This window comes from Nelumbo nucifera, chromosome 1, assembly GCF_055504915.1.
Source record: "Nelumbo nucifera cultivar China Antique chromosome 1, China Antique-T2T, whole genome shotgun sequence".
Taxonomy (NCBI): Eukaryota; Viridiplantae; Streptophyta; class Magnoliopsida; order Proteales; family Nelumbonaceae; genus Nelumbo; species Nelumbo nucifera.
The window spans coordinates 137157031-137172212 of record NC_142649.1 but is presented as its reverse complement, the minus strand read 5'-3'; the positions used below and the strand labels follow the sequence as shown (position 1 = coordinate 137172212).

The following is a 15182-nucleotide window of genomic DNA, read 5'->3' as shown; positions in this document are numbered from 1 at the left end:
CTAATTGGTTAATATATTTATGATAATGGTTGATTAGTCACAAATTTTTAGATATCACGACTTTCCGATATCATGATCAAACCCATGTAAAAAACATCTTAGTGATTAGGGCAATCCTCGAAAAGCACCCTTATGACCTAGGCATGACCTTGGTAATTATAATTATAATTATAATTTTTACATCATATGATATATATAATATTTATATAAAATAGTTTTATTACTAATTTATGAGAGCAAGCTCGATGCCCAAACAATATTATCAAGCTTGGGTTTGCGGGTAGGGATGCAAAATGGATTGACACATGATCCAATCCAATCTGAAGTCCAATCCTATTTTATTGGATTTGGATATGCTCATTTCGGATTTGAATCAGTCTATATCTGATTCGAAATGATCCAATATATATACTAATAAACATGTACGTGCATTTGTACGTGACCGTGTCTTTAAGACAAAACTATTTACAATTCATGGACGGTTTTGAACAGTTATAAGTGGGCAGTTTTTGGAGTGAGAGTAAAGGACATATACGCCCTTCTTATGCCCGTTGTATGTCACTTAAATAAGGGGTAAAATTTTCTAATGAAAAGTCTAGAAAATGGAGCAATTTACTCTTTTATTTTTATTATATATATATATATATATGTGTGTGTGTGTGTGTGTTATTTATTTATAAATATGTTATTTATATTTTATTTTGTAAATTTTTATTTTTTATAAAGAACATGTATATATATGATAAAAATAGTTGAAAAAATACTTTTATTTTTTAATTTTCTTTATTTAAATATTTATATTTTCTTTTTCTTTTAATAATTTATTATTTTTAAAAAAATTAAACCGGAATGAATCATATTCGATTATCCAACATCCTTGTTGGATTTGAATCTGAATCAATATGTGTAAGACTAGGCTAGGCCTTGGCAGTTCAAAATTAAATCGGAATGAATCATATTCGATTATCCAACATCCTTGTTGGATTTGAATCTGAATCAATATGTGCAAGATTGGATTCAGATATACTCTGATTCAAATACAATCCGATCCCTTCGCATCCCTAATTGCGGGTGAGGCTGGGCTAGGCCTTGGCAGTTCAAAATGCTCTCATTACCAATTTACCATTATAAACCTGAGCTAGACTGGCCCTTGATCATCTCTCTCATTAACTAGCCTCCCCTTAGAAGAAAGGGACAAATAAATTCAAGTTAAGAAGTTGAATCTTGTATATTTTAATAACAAATCAAATCCAATTAAGCTTATTAAATAAAAAATTCAACAAAAAGGCGTTTAATACATTGGTGAGACACTAATATTGGTGATCAAATTAAAAAAAAACCACCTAGCAAAAATAAAACAAAAAAGATAAATTAAACAATAAAATTTCCTTATACTCAACACCGGATTGTCATTAACTAGTTGCATGATAATAGATCAAGAATAAACATGTAAAATTTGAATTGGCCCAGCCTGGAGCAGTGTAAAATTTTTATGAGCAGGTCTAATTAAGAGGTAAGGGCATAACTATAAATTTATAAATTAAAAATTAGAAATAAAAGAAAGAAAAAGTTGCAAATAGGGCATCCAAGTCCTAAATTTTAGCCGTTTATAGCTATGTCCTTGTTGGAAACATCACGTAGAGAAGTGTTTTTTTTTTTGCAACTTGGCCTTAGGTAAACATCTAAGTTTTAGCCGTTTCAAAGTTTCAATGTTTCAAACTCTTCCAAACATCAGGTAGAGATCAAACTTCACTTTTTATCTCCTATAAATGCATAGGTTTTGATAATAAATTGTTATATAATAATAGTATTATTTATATAATAATAATGATAATAATAATTTATTCTAAATAATAAATTGATTTTGTTTTGGCCATTCTTGTTATTGTTTATTTTTGTTTTTAGCAAATTGATTAGACCATTCTTTTAATTCTTTCAATTTATTTATAAAGTCTTGATTGTTTCATTCTTGAATAACAAAACCCTAATGCACGATCAGGTATAATTGGGTCCAGGCACCCTGTAAGGTCAAAACAAATGCCCTAAAATTCCTGTGAATCCTAGATTCAACCAAAGGTATACTATGAAATATGGTTTTAGAGGGAAGGCCAATGGTCGGCCATGGAAATCTAGTTCTAATTCATACTTTTTCTCATGCTTAATTAGCTTGCTAACTACTCTTCATTCGGACGGAGGCGTGCATATACTCAGTTCGATCGTCATTTATCAGGAAATAAAGGAAAGAAATGTCCTTCTGATAGAATAAATTAGTATACACTGAAACATTTACACACATAAACAGGCGGAGAAGCCATCCATCTTCAATGAAGTATTTGAAGAACCACTCACACTGGTTCTGGTCTTCTGGGAACATTTACAGTAATGTTTACAATAAGATCTACAGAAAAATTCCTCGTATATCTGTTTCCAAGACTAAACTCTTCTTCGGCCAGCGATCTTCCTCCTAGGGAGGAGAACGAAACAAGGCAACAGAGATATCAGCAAGCTTCTTTCGGTTGAGCCGGGACCCTAGAGCTCTTTTCTGCCTTGGAGCGTTTGGTGCCTCCTGAGCATCAAACTTGCTCTCATCTTCCAAATCACCGAAACTCCTTAAACCCATTGGCTTCACAGGAGTTCGAAAGGCAAAGTGCCATTGCTTTGCAATCAGAGTCTGTAAAGGAAAGAAACAGAAATTAATACCCAGTTCTTCTCACCAGACAAAATACAACAAAAACTTAAATTTGAAGTCATGAACTTACAGCTTCTCTGATTGTCTTTGATACATGGAATAGCTCCTTCAAATCATCATGATCTACACTGCAGAGCACCCGAATCTTCAAACAAAAGCAACCCATTAAAACTATGTCAGCCCACGAACTCCGAAGTGAAGTAGAAACCAGAAACTTAAACCTATTAACTTGGAATTGGATACAGAGTACGTACCAGAAGGTCCTGCGGCAATGCTTCAAGAAGAGACTTTCCTGAATTACTTTCTGTAGCTTGATGCTTCTCCAATGCGGTTCTGAATAGGGGACTGAGAGGCGATGCCTTCATACAGTTGGAAACCAGAACCCTTTTCCTTCCTATTGCCCCTATACAGTGAACAAACCCCAAGCTTTGGTTTATTGCACATCTACATTTGAAGTGTTCAGGCCCCTGCGCTTTACCTCAGAACGGGAATTAGCACCCAATGCCATTGTTCTGCTCTGTTATTCTTCTCAAGTTCCACTCTACCAACCCTCCAAACTCTCCAACACCCACCAAGATTCGATTATCTTCTTAAGTTCCAATCTTCCCTGCTCTGCATCAACAGAAAAAGTTGCAGATTGAAAGCGTTATAAACCAAATAAGGAAACAACACGGGATTCTCCTAGAATCCATTCATAATGTAATACATCAATCTCAAAACAACAAACTAGAAACCAGCATTCAATTCCACGACAGAACAGAGACAGAAGAAAAGGAAAAGGAAAAGGAAGCATAGACTCAAACGCAGAATCTTCTAGAATCACCATTAACCCAAATAGACTCAAACAATTCTTTCACCCATGAGCCATGATTACCTGATAAACCCAAAACTGATTTGAGAAAGAAATCGTTGAAATCGATTACTACGTTTCCAACAAAGTCCAGTCCACCAGATCCACCAACCCCGAAAGTCGCTCGTGGTGAAAGATAACTACTTCAATTACAAAATTTGCCTCCTTTAGACCGTCAGAAAGCTTCTTGCTTTCCCTTTTATATCGCCGAGATTCTACGCGTACAGTGTAGAAAACTCTGGTTTTTGCTGGAATCAAAGAACTCGATTACGCCCACCTGCGTCACATGGGCGTGGCTTCAAGTCACCATAGTTAGTTAGCCGGCTGCTTACTACCGAACATCCAGCAGGGATAAGATCGTTCTACGTGGACACGTGTCAGCTATGGACTGGTAATTTTTTCAGCCGAAAGTCTAGGTTCTGTAGTTGGTTGAGCTCAGCTATGTCGGGTTCCTTTAACAGGAGCTTTGTAGAGAGGTTCGTTGGTGGGGGTCATATGAAATGTATTAAGAACTACGATCGCAATACTGATTTCCTTAGATCAGCCGTCTGATGAAGAATGATGACCATCAATCATGAGTAAGCACACTAAAATGATCATCTAAGGAATGGATGGTGATCAAGAAGCTGTTTTTAGCTGCGGATTTTAGTTGTAAAAGGTATTAGAAACATCGGATCAGTTCTCTTAGTATTTCCGACTTTTGATAGGATACTCACATCTCGATTTTCGTGGGCCAGCTGGCAAGCTCATCATTTAAGCCAAACAAGCTCAAATTCAGGCTCGGCTCTCGACTCATGTAGAGGAGCATACGAGCCAGGCTGGTTCATTCAAAGAATCAAAGCCATGGTAGTACGTCGAATGGGGTTCAGATCAGACGGCCAAAGAAGCCGAAGATACGAGAAATTCTAGTGAGCAACTTTTGTTTACAAAATCCAGATTTTCTTCACTATACAGACAAGGTGGGATCGATCCATCAAAAAGACAAGCAAATTTTTCGATAAACAGCACGGCTTACGTTATAGTTATATAAGGCGTATTGTTCGTAGAGGGCAAGTCCGTATCTTCTACCCACAAGAAATCTGTTCACATCTATTCACACATGAAAACATCTAATCCTCATACTTCGTATTATGCACGGGAGATATTTCTAATACATGGAGTAGAGGTGTAAATCGGGCCGGGCTCGACACGATTTTGGACCGGCCCGGCCCGGCCTGGCATGAAGGCCCATGGGTCGTGCCAAGCCCGACACGGAGGTACTTGCTATGCTAGGCCAGGGGTTTGAGGCCAATGGGCCGACATGGCCTAGCCTGTGGCACAACACAACCTGTGGGGCCTGTAGCGGGCCACGCTCAGCCCACCCGGAATATAGCCATTGGGCCCCCCCAACACGGCCCACACCCCCCCTCCCCCAAGGGGCCCAACGGCTAGTTTCAACTTTGGGGGGGTTTACAGAAATACCCCCAATAGGTATAAACATCCATATTAGGGGGGTATTTGTGTATTTTGCATTTTTGCTTATGGGGAGTTAAAAATGACATAAATGCCCCCCAACAGCTATATAACAACTAGTTTAGGGGGTTTTTTTTGGGTAAAGTTATAAATAACTTTACAATGGCCAAAATACCCCTCTCAACAACTAAATAACAACTAGTTTTTTGGGTATTTTGGGCAATTGAATTATGTTCAATTCCTATAAATAGCCCTATCCTCCACCATTCTCATCACACCAATTCAACAATTCTCCTATTAAGTTATTCTCTTAATCTCTTCAGTCTTTCTTCTCTCAGTCTCTCAGATTCTCAGTCTCTTTCAGTCTCTCATACATTTTTTGCAATTTGAGTGAACTTTGATAGTCTCATAGTCTGATTGGTTGATTGTCTGATTCTTCAAGTTAACAATTTGGGAGGCTTGGAGCCTTGGACGTTGTCACGTTGAAAGGCTTTAACCGTTGAAATCAAGTTGGGATTCTGAACCGGCAATCTAGGATTCCGGGGTAAGTCCAATTAAATTAATTTTATTTTTTTTAGAATTTGAAAAAAAACGGCCAGGTCTTCCCAAAACCCCAAGTTTAGAAGCCCAATTTGGAGAATATTTAAAATAGAGGATGTTGAGGGGAAGGGGAAAAGAACAGTTTGCAAAAAATGTAAAAAAGACTAGCTATTGTAGCAAGGGTGGTAGTGGTCATTTGACCAAACATTTTCTCACACATGAGAAGGAAGAAGAAATAACCCACAATTTAAATGAATTTTTGAAATAATGGAAAATAAATTTTAAAAATATTGGGAGAAGTCGGAGTCTCAAAGAACATTTCTTGCCACCAATCCCGCCATGGCATGTGATCCGTGATCTACTAACCCCTCCGGTGTCTACATGCCACAGTTCCATCGGAGTCTTGTTTAGTTGTTTTAGTGTAGGACCTGCAGGCAAGGTTCAAAATTTCATTACGTATCGGCCTGTATCGGCTGATACGTATCGTATCTTTGAGGTTTCGGCATGGGGAACGATACCAAATCTTTAGTACCGTTCCTTTTTGCCGTTTCGAAAACATATCGTGTCTGTATTGGTAACGTTTCGGTGAGTATCGGCCTATTTTGGTGTTGTATCGGTAACGTATTGGCCAATACAGTGCGATTTTACTGTTGCAGAAAACAAAACAAAAACTTCATTCGAAAGAGGGCTTCTAAACCCATTTTAGAAGCCCTCTTTCTTCCCAAAACCCTCTAGAAACCTTCATACAATTCTTGGAGATTGAAATCTAGCCAAAACCCACCAAAGCATCCACAAATTTCCAAGATCCAACAAGTTTTTCAAAATTGTTAAAAAATGAGCAAAAATATGTATGTTTTTTCAATTTTTCTTACAATCTCAGCCAATGTTTTGTGTTGGGAAAATCTATGATGTGAAAAAGATATGATAGGGGAAGGGTTTTGACCAATCAAAATCCACCCATGAATTTTGATAAATAACACCTGATTGAATACCTTGTTTATGATTCCAATTGACTGGTCAGAAGTTTTTAAGATATGATATCTTTTCCATATCATAGTTGAACCCTTTTGTGTTTTTTTAGTTTAGATGCTTAGAAACATCTTTGTGTATGTTGATATGTTATTCTTGTGCAAAAAATCTCATTTATTTTGCTCCTATATGTAGATCTTTGTGAATATTTGAAAATTTTCTAGAATATTAAAAATCTGAAAGAAATGAAAATTTTAGGTTTTTTTTTTGTGATCTACCTATAAATATTGATTATGTTGTAGATCTATGGATGATCTATCATGCCCATAGATCGATTTAAATTTCTTCTAAATAATTGTTTTTTTTTATTTTTTATTTTTAGAATAATATATAATATATAGATAATTTCTTCTGTTTTTTTTTTTTTATGATTTAACCCTATAGGTTGAGTATGTTGTAGAGCTAAGATTGACATCAATATATTGAAATATCATATGAAAAATTTAATTTGTTTTTTATTTTTATTTTTAGATTATAAATATTTATTTATTTCTCTAATTTTTTGCTATGATAAAATTCTAATAATAAATATTTACAATAAATATATGGATGCTCTATTATGTTCATAAACCCATTCAATTTTTCTGTTACATATTTACTTTTTAAATTTTAGTTTAATTTTTAGAATAAAACACGCAAAATAATTATTTCAATAAAAATAAATAATTATTTAGTTTTTAGAATAAAATATGCAAAATAAGTATTTCATCTATTATGTCCATAAATTCATTCAAATTTTCTGTTACATATTTATTTATTATTAATTTTAATTTAATTTTTAGTATAAAACATGAAAAATAATTATTTGAATAAAAATAAATAATTATTTAGTTTTTAGAATAAAACATGCAAAATAATTATTAATTTTAGAATAAAAATAATAGATGTCCATGATGCCATTCAAAAAATATTTGTTTAATTTTTAGAATAAAACATGCAGAGTAAAAATAAATAATTATTTAAAAAATACAGAAAAATGTTTGATTCAATAATTACAAATTTTACGTAATTATTTGATTCAATGATTGTTAATTGCTTAAATGGATTAGATAACACTTGGAAAAATGTTTAAAACAACTAAAAAGATTTTTTAGTAATATTTAAAAAGTACAAAATAAAAGGCATTGATATATTTCACATGATAATCTATAATTTGAATGTGAATATAATTGTGGCCTCAAAAATATGAAAACAATTATTATTTGCTTAATTGGATATTTGTATTAGATAATAATTGAAAAAATATTTAAAAATATTTTCATAGTAACAATTGAAAATTAATTTACTAACACATTAACACTTAAAATTGGATAATTTATATAATAATTGAACTTTTATGTGATTCATGACTTCATGTAAAGTTTTAACTTTTAAACATAATGGGATTCAAATGTTGAATTTGTAAATTATAATAGATTTAAAATTTGGAGTTGGAACTTGGAAGATTGGAACTGAATTAAGTATTTTATTAAATAGTATGTTTTTGTACCCGTTTGTTGATTATAATATGTTTTTTTTTATATAAAAACCCATTAAAACACGTGATTTTTATGTATAAATAGCTCATTTAAGTCTTATATTTAGTGATATTGATGTTTATTTATGATTTATTAGAGTATTTATAGCATTTCCTTGTGTTTTCATGTGTATCTTAATTTTTCGTCTGTATCCATGCGTATCAAGGCGTATCTCGATATGTTTCTTAAATTTTCCCTTCTGATATGCATAGCGTTTCCGATACTTTGAACCTTGCCTGCAGGTACCACACTACGACACTACCACTGTACCAGGGTTAGCTAGATGCAGTCATGAATCATGATGCAGAATATAAATTACAGCTTTACAATTACAAGACAAAAGAGGGTATGATATTACAGACTATTACGATACTACATACACTGGATATTTCATTTTTCACCTGAAACAGATGATGAAAGTGTGTGTAAATGCTTTCATCATAATGTATATGAATTTTTTGTTTAAATTGTAAATTTTAACAAATAACCCACAATTTTTTATTTTATCAAATTATTATAAATTTTGTTTTAATTTTATTTAATTTATTTTTACCGGGGAGGGCGGCACAGCCAACCTTTAGCGTGGGCCAGCCACACCTCTAACATGGAGATAGTGTGTTTTAGATAAACATGGGTAGAGTTTTTGTGAGCAGGAGATCAGGAATCAAATGAGCCTAGCTTTTGGACCGACATTTTAGGTTATCGAATGAAAATTTGAAGTGGGTCTGGAATCTAGGATGTCTTTATCAACACTGTAATCCTTCCGTTCTTAGTCCTATATCTTCGGGTGCTTTCCATTTCCCAATTCTTTCTGGAGAGCCTCCCAAATGGATGAAATCCTATTACAGGTAGAATTCCATTGTAGTTCAATCACTCAGTAAAAACCAAAATCCCAATATATTAGAATTTTTAGGAGAGAAACTGAAAAAAAAAATCAGAAATGAAAAACTCCAAAAAAGCACAAAAAAATAGAAGATCAATTAAGCTAATTTTTTTTTATTTTCTGCAACAAAATGTAATAAAAATTGTTAAATTTTCCATACTCTCAGCCCTTATAACCATGCATCGAGAATTGAATATTTGTATATTTTTATTTATGGAGAAATACTTCCAATACATGACTGCACAGGACTATAGATGAACATCTCCCGTAATTGCATGTTGTTATTTAGATTTTAATTAATGTTATTTATCAAAATTCATGGGTGAATTTTGATTAATGTTATTTATGAAAAATGTTTTCAACACACCGTAGGATGTACTGCAACAGCTAAGAGGCATGTTGCATCAATTAAAATGTCACATGGATTTATAGGCTGTGGAACGTGGGCAGTCAGTTTTGCAATAAGATGGTGTCGGGTGTCCCATGTCGTTATATGTTGGGAAAATTCCCGATTACTACTTTTACTTTGGGCCTAGTTCCATTCAGTATTCTAATTTTCAAATGTGCCAATTTAATATATACTGTTAATTAGCCATTAAATTAGCATTTGAAAAAATATAAATGTTATTTAAGTATTATTGAATTTTCTTTATCAATTATCTAAATATTGACAAAAAATGAATAGTTCCAAATCTTTGCATCTCTTATTCAAGAAAGTTGGAGTTACCAGAATGCCCATTGGGACGTGGCCCCAACTTTCTTGAATAGAAGAGAAAAGGTTTTGGAATTGTTCATTTTTTGTCAACATTTGAATGGTTGATAAAGAAAATTAGATAACACTGAAAGGGCATTTGTGTCTTTTCAAATGCTACTTAACGGTAGATACTAGATTGGCACGCTTTAAAAGCTCAGGCATTGTATTGTCACATTTTAAAGTTTAGAGACCAAAGTGGCACTAGGCCCAAAGTACAAGGTACTAATTGGGAATTTTCTCTTATATGTTTGGATTTTGACATTTAGAGAATAATAACCCAGTAGGTGAGGTCAGTTAGCATTATCCTTTTGACCGTTGGATTTGTAACGGTTTGACCATTTAAAGTTTATTTTTTTTCTTTCTCGTGGCTTTATGAGTTTGTGTCTCTTCGAACAAGTGCACTGTTTTGGAGAGAATGGCTCATCCCTCATTCCCTCCTACTCACTGCAATTCTCAGTTTCTCAACAATGGTTCTACAACACTGCTACACTTTGGGTTTGGAAAAGTGTTGACTAATAAGTTCCATTTAACTTTCTATTTATTACTTTTTATAACAATCTTAAAACCACATTTATGGAACCTATCTCTTCTACCCCTTTCATGGAAATCGGATGCTATCAACAGTTCCCAATTTTTCTAAGATTGAGTCATTCAATAGAACCAACTACAAGTGTTGGAGATAACACCTTCTCCTTGCCTTACAACAGTTAGGAGTAGCCTTTACTTTGACTGAACAAAACCCCCTGAATATGGAGGAACCAACCCATTCTATTGTTATACATAAGGGTGTACAATTGGTCGATTTGGTTTAGTTCGGTTAAAACCGAAAACCTAACCAACTATTCGGTTTGACCATCTCTCCCAACCAAACCAAACCGGACTACAATATAAAACCAAACCGACCCTAACTGAATTCAATTCGATTTGGTTTGGTTTTTTGTTCAGTTTTAATGATTAATAAGCAACTAGCTATTAATCTTTAGTCTAAGTTTTAATGAATAATTAATGCAACTACAATCATTTAATGAATAATTGAATGACTAATTATTAAAGCAACTACACTCATTATTCACAAATAATTAATGAATAATTAATAATTAGTCTAGACTTTAATACTTAGTTGTTTAAAGTCTAGGCTATTTAATTAACTATTATTAATTAAACGCTGAACTAGGCCCTACCTCCCGAAGCACAATGGGGAATTGTGAATTAATCAATACCCATTGAAATAGATAAAATTATTAATTAACAAGTATAAAATATTGAATAGAATATTATATAGTTAATATACTTAATTAAATGCAACCACTAATTTGGTTTTCGGTTCGGCTAGGTTGAAAAGCTCAACCAAATCGAACCGAAACAAAAAACCAAATTTTTAAAGAAATGAAAACCGAATCAGACCGATATCTGGATTAACCAAACTGAACTAATTTATTCAGTTTGGTTCGGTTCGGTTTTTGATTTATCAACCAAATTTGAATGCCCTAGTTGTAGAACATTGGCTCATGGCTGACCACCTCTACATGAACCATATCTTGAATTGCCTATCCAATGAATTGTACAATGTCTACTGCTCCTATAATTTTGCCTATGAAATTTGAAGTGCTTTGGACAACAAATATGCTTTGAAAAATGCTGGAAATAAAAAATATGTTATAACCAATTTCTTGCATTTTACAATGAAAGAAGACATGAATGTATTTGCCCAAATCAGATACTTATGTGAGAACTAGTAAAAGAAGGCATGACATTGTCAAACAAATTTATTGTTGATTCTCTCATAGAGAAATTGTCACATACATAAAAATGATTTCAAAATGAGTATGTGTGTGTGTTGAATTTTCTTGATTTTTAATGTCATCTCATTTTCCAAGCACATCAATGAACATATGACAACTCAACCTAAGTAGACCAATGAGCATATGCCAACCCAAGCCAGCCATGATTGGTTTGTTGTATCCTTTCTGCACCCTTTTACAAAAGCCATGTTCCTATATTTTCAGTACCTCATCTATTGCGCTGAAAGAGAGAGCATTTGTTATCTAAATTCCCTATTTACCTCCATTAATTTTCCCCATGTAAACTTGTGTCCTTTTTTATCTTAAAATGTCCCTATGAAGACTGAGTTTTTAATTGCAAAAAAGAGATATATCCTTAAAATAAAGAATGCCAAATGCAACCTAAATCGGTGGGAATGAAACTTTTTAAAATATATGGACTCTTCATCCAAGAGATGCATCGTACTCCCCACGCCTAGGCTCCAACCCCGTCAAAATCGGATTTGGTCCTCACAAGACCGTTTACAGTCTCTTACAGCTTTGAATTGGGAATATCTCCCCATGAAAAAAAAGCATACAAGTATAGAGATATTCCCAATGCAAGGCTCTAAAAGGTTGTACGAACAGTATGAATATGGTTTCAGTAATGTCTTAAAGTATGAATACAAGTACGGAAAATTAATGGTAGGGGGGACTTAATTAATTATCAGAAACAATAGAGATATTTTAAGACAATACTGAAACAATAAGGGTAGTGTTAGTCAATTTCCTAAACCTAAGAGATAATTTTTTATGTTGTTTTCCCTTATTTTGTGTTTCTTACTCTAAAAATACACCGAACAAAGTGATTCCATCAAATTGTGAGCATCCTCAATATAACCACGACAATGCCATACCACATCCAAAGCCCTATTGCATAAGGTTATGATAGAAGGGCAATCAACCATAATGGCCACCTTCAACCCTAAATAAATGTGTATGATTTATTTGTGGGTGATATTTGATCTTTTGAATTTTTAATCTACATTTTGATCTTTATGTATGCATTTTTTGGATCTCACCATTTACAGGTGAGGTGACTTTAAAGAGAAAAGAGTAGAAAAGAAGAAAAGAAGAGAGGAGGGAGGGTGGCCGGACTGTGGCTACTCTGCTACATTTGGTTGACAAGAAGAAGAAAAAAAAAAGAAGGGGAGAAAGTTTTTTTATGAAAATGGGAAATGCTACCCTTTAAAAAATTCAAGCAAACACTGGTTCATGTACGCCTAAAATTAAGCATTTTGCCGATTTTTCTTCATTTGGAAGTTTTTATCGTTGAAAAAACAGGATTCTGGGAATTGTGCTTGACCGAAGGGATCTTATGGATGCAGCCAGAGCTGTCGTATTGACCCTGGCACAGCTGTTTTGGCTCTGCGGAGCAAGCACTGTAGCAGTGTGCGGATCAAGAACATGACGAACTTGGGTCAGTGGGTCGGGTTGCTCATAAATTAGTGAAATAACAATACAATTAATGTTGATAAGGCTGCATTTGATTACAATGCAATTTTATTTGCACTAGTGCAAACCAAAAGAATTTAAATTTTGGTTGTGTGGAATGGGCTATTCCCATTCCAATTGTTTGATTGGGTGGAACCGGAGTCTCATTTTCATTTCTGGTGGAATGATATTTCTCTATTTGAGGGAATTCCCTTGTGAATGAAATCCTATTCCCATTGATTCCAATTTTCAACCCCTTCCTGACTGAACCTAACAGAACTATAGGAATAGACCATTCTGATTCTGATTCTAAAGAATTTTTATTTCGATTCTAATTCCGGTTCTGATTGTAAACCAAATGGACCCTTAGTGTATTAAGACTTGGTACCTACCGGACGGTTGGACTATGAAAATTGTGTACTGGTGGCCTTTTTGGGTCCTAGTTGAATGACAGTTTTTGGCTTGAATTCCTCCAAAATACCAATTGATAATGATTCAGTTGGTAAGTTTTTTGGCTTGTGGTTAGAGGTGTCAATTGGGCGGGTTGGGTTGGGTTCGGTTTAGGTTGAGTTTCAACCCAATCCATCTAACCCGCCAACCCATTAATGACCCGATTAGATAGAATTAAATGGGTTCGGTTCAATCCAAATCCACCTGAACCCAACCCAACCCATTTAGATAAAATAATGAAAATCATACAAAAATAATAGAAATTACAGGAAATAAAATAGAAATTAAACAAAAACATAAAAATGTATAAAATTAATAGAAATTACATAAAAAGTTGAGAAAACAGAAAATGCAACTTTCGTTTTGTACTTTCTGTACATGTGAAAAAACAATATTACTGTGAAAATTACAACACAAACTGTAAAAAACTATTAGAAATTACAAAAAAAAAAGAAAGCAGAAATTACATAAAAATAACAAAATTGTAAAATAATATAATAAAATTTATAGAAGACATAAAAAAATAAAGAAAGGAGAAATTATAGAAAAATAACAAAAAACCACACAAAAAACAAAAAACATGAATATGCAGAAACGAGATTTATATAGATGAAGGGGCTCACATTGAGTATTTCATCACAATTGGCATTGACGTTGGAGTGGGAGCTCATGTACCTCATCATTCCCAATGCAAACAATTACAGCACCCAGCCCAAACCCTTGAGTTCATTTCTACGCCCTCTGATTTTTTCCGTTGGTTGAGCATCTACTAAGAAGTGAATGATGAAACAGATGAATTAGAAAAAAGATAGGGCTTTGCTACCGCTTTGAGAGAGCCATTGATGTTGTTTCCTTAACCGATTTGATCACCATTTACAATTACAAATCATAGGAGAAAATAATGTTTTAAAAAATGATTCGGAAATGGGACAATTTTGGCCATCGGTTTTTATGTCGACAGTCCGATCGTTCGGTTCGAACGAACGACCCATTTTAATAAATAAATTAAAAAATACAAAAATAATTAAAAATAAAAAATGGTCAAAAACCATTGAACAGGTCAACGGTTCAACCACCCGGGTCAATGGGTTGTTGACTTTTTCAATAGTTTTTGGCCAAAAACTGAGTTTGGGGTAAAATGGAACCGCTTTCCTGGATGGTTCCCAAGCCGAATGATCCGACCGTCCAGGTCAACAGTGGTTCGAAAACATTGATGATTTCTTTTCTTCCAAGGTTTTCAAACTGCTGTTGACCCGGATGGCCGGACCATTCGGCCCAGAAACCTTCCAGGCAAGCAGTTCCGTTTTACCCCAAACCCTGTTTTTGGCCAAAAATCGTTGAAAAAGTCAACAACCCGTTTACCCAGGCGGTCGAACCGTCGACCCGCCAACCCATTCAACGGTTTTCTGTTTTTTATTTTTAAGTATTTTTTTAATTTGTTTGTTAGAACGTGCCATCCGTTCGAACTGGATGATCGGATTGTCAACCTGGAAACCGATGGCCAGAATAGTTCCATTTCCAAGTCGTTTTTTAAAGCGTTGATATTTGTCTACTAGAAATGATGAATGAGGATAGATCGATAGAGAGAATGCCTATGAAAATATGAAGAGGCTAATAAGTTATCCGTTGGATAACCATGAGCAAACCCACCCAAACCATTAAGCCTCTCCCTTGTTGGGTTAACCCACCAGACCCGGGACTAAATGGATACACCCCAATCCACCAATTAATGGTTGGGTTGAAAAATTGCCACCCTTACTTGTA

General features: G+C 34.2%; 1 pseudogene across 1 annotated transcript; it reads right to left on the bottom strand.

Annotated features, from left to right (window-relative positions):
• Positions 1-2222: 2222 nt before the first annotated feature.
• LOC104612274 (F-box protein SKIP27-like) lies at positions 2223-3704 on the bottom strand (annotated as a pseudogene). The gene is made up of 4 exons (XR_016081457.1): positions 3564-3704; positions 2944-3301; positions 2760-2834; positions 2223-2671 (listed from the first exon to the last, which is right to left on the bottom strand). The product of XR_016081457.1 is annotated as an F-box protein SKIP27-like (transcript).
• Positions 3705-15182: the final 11478 nt, after the last annotated feature.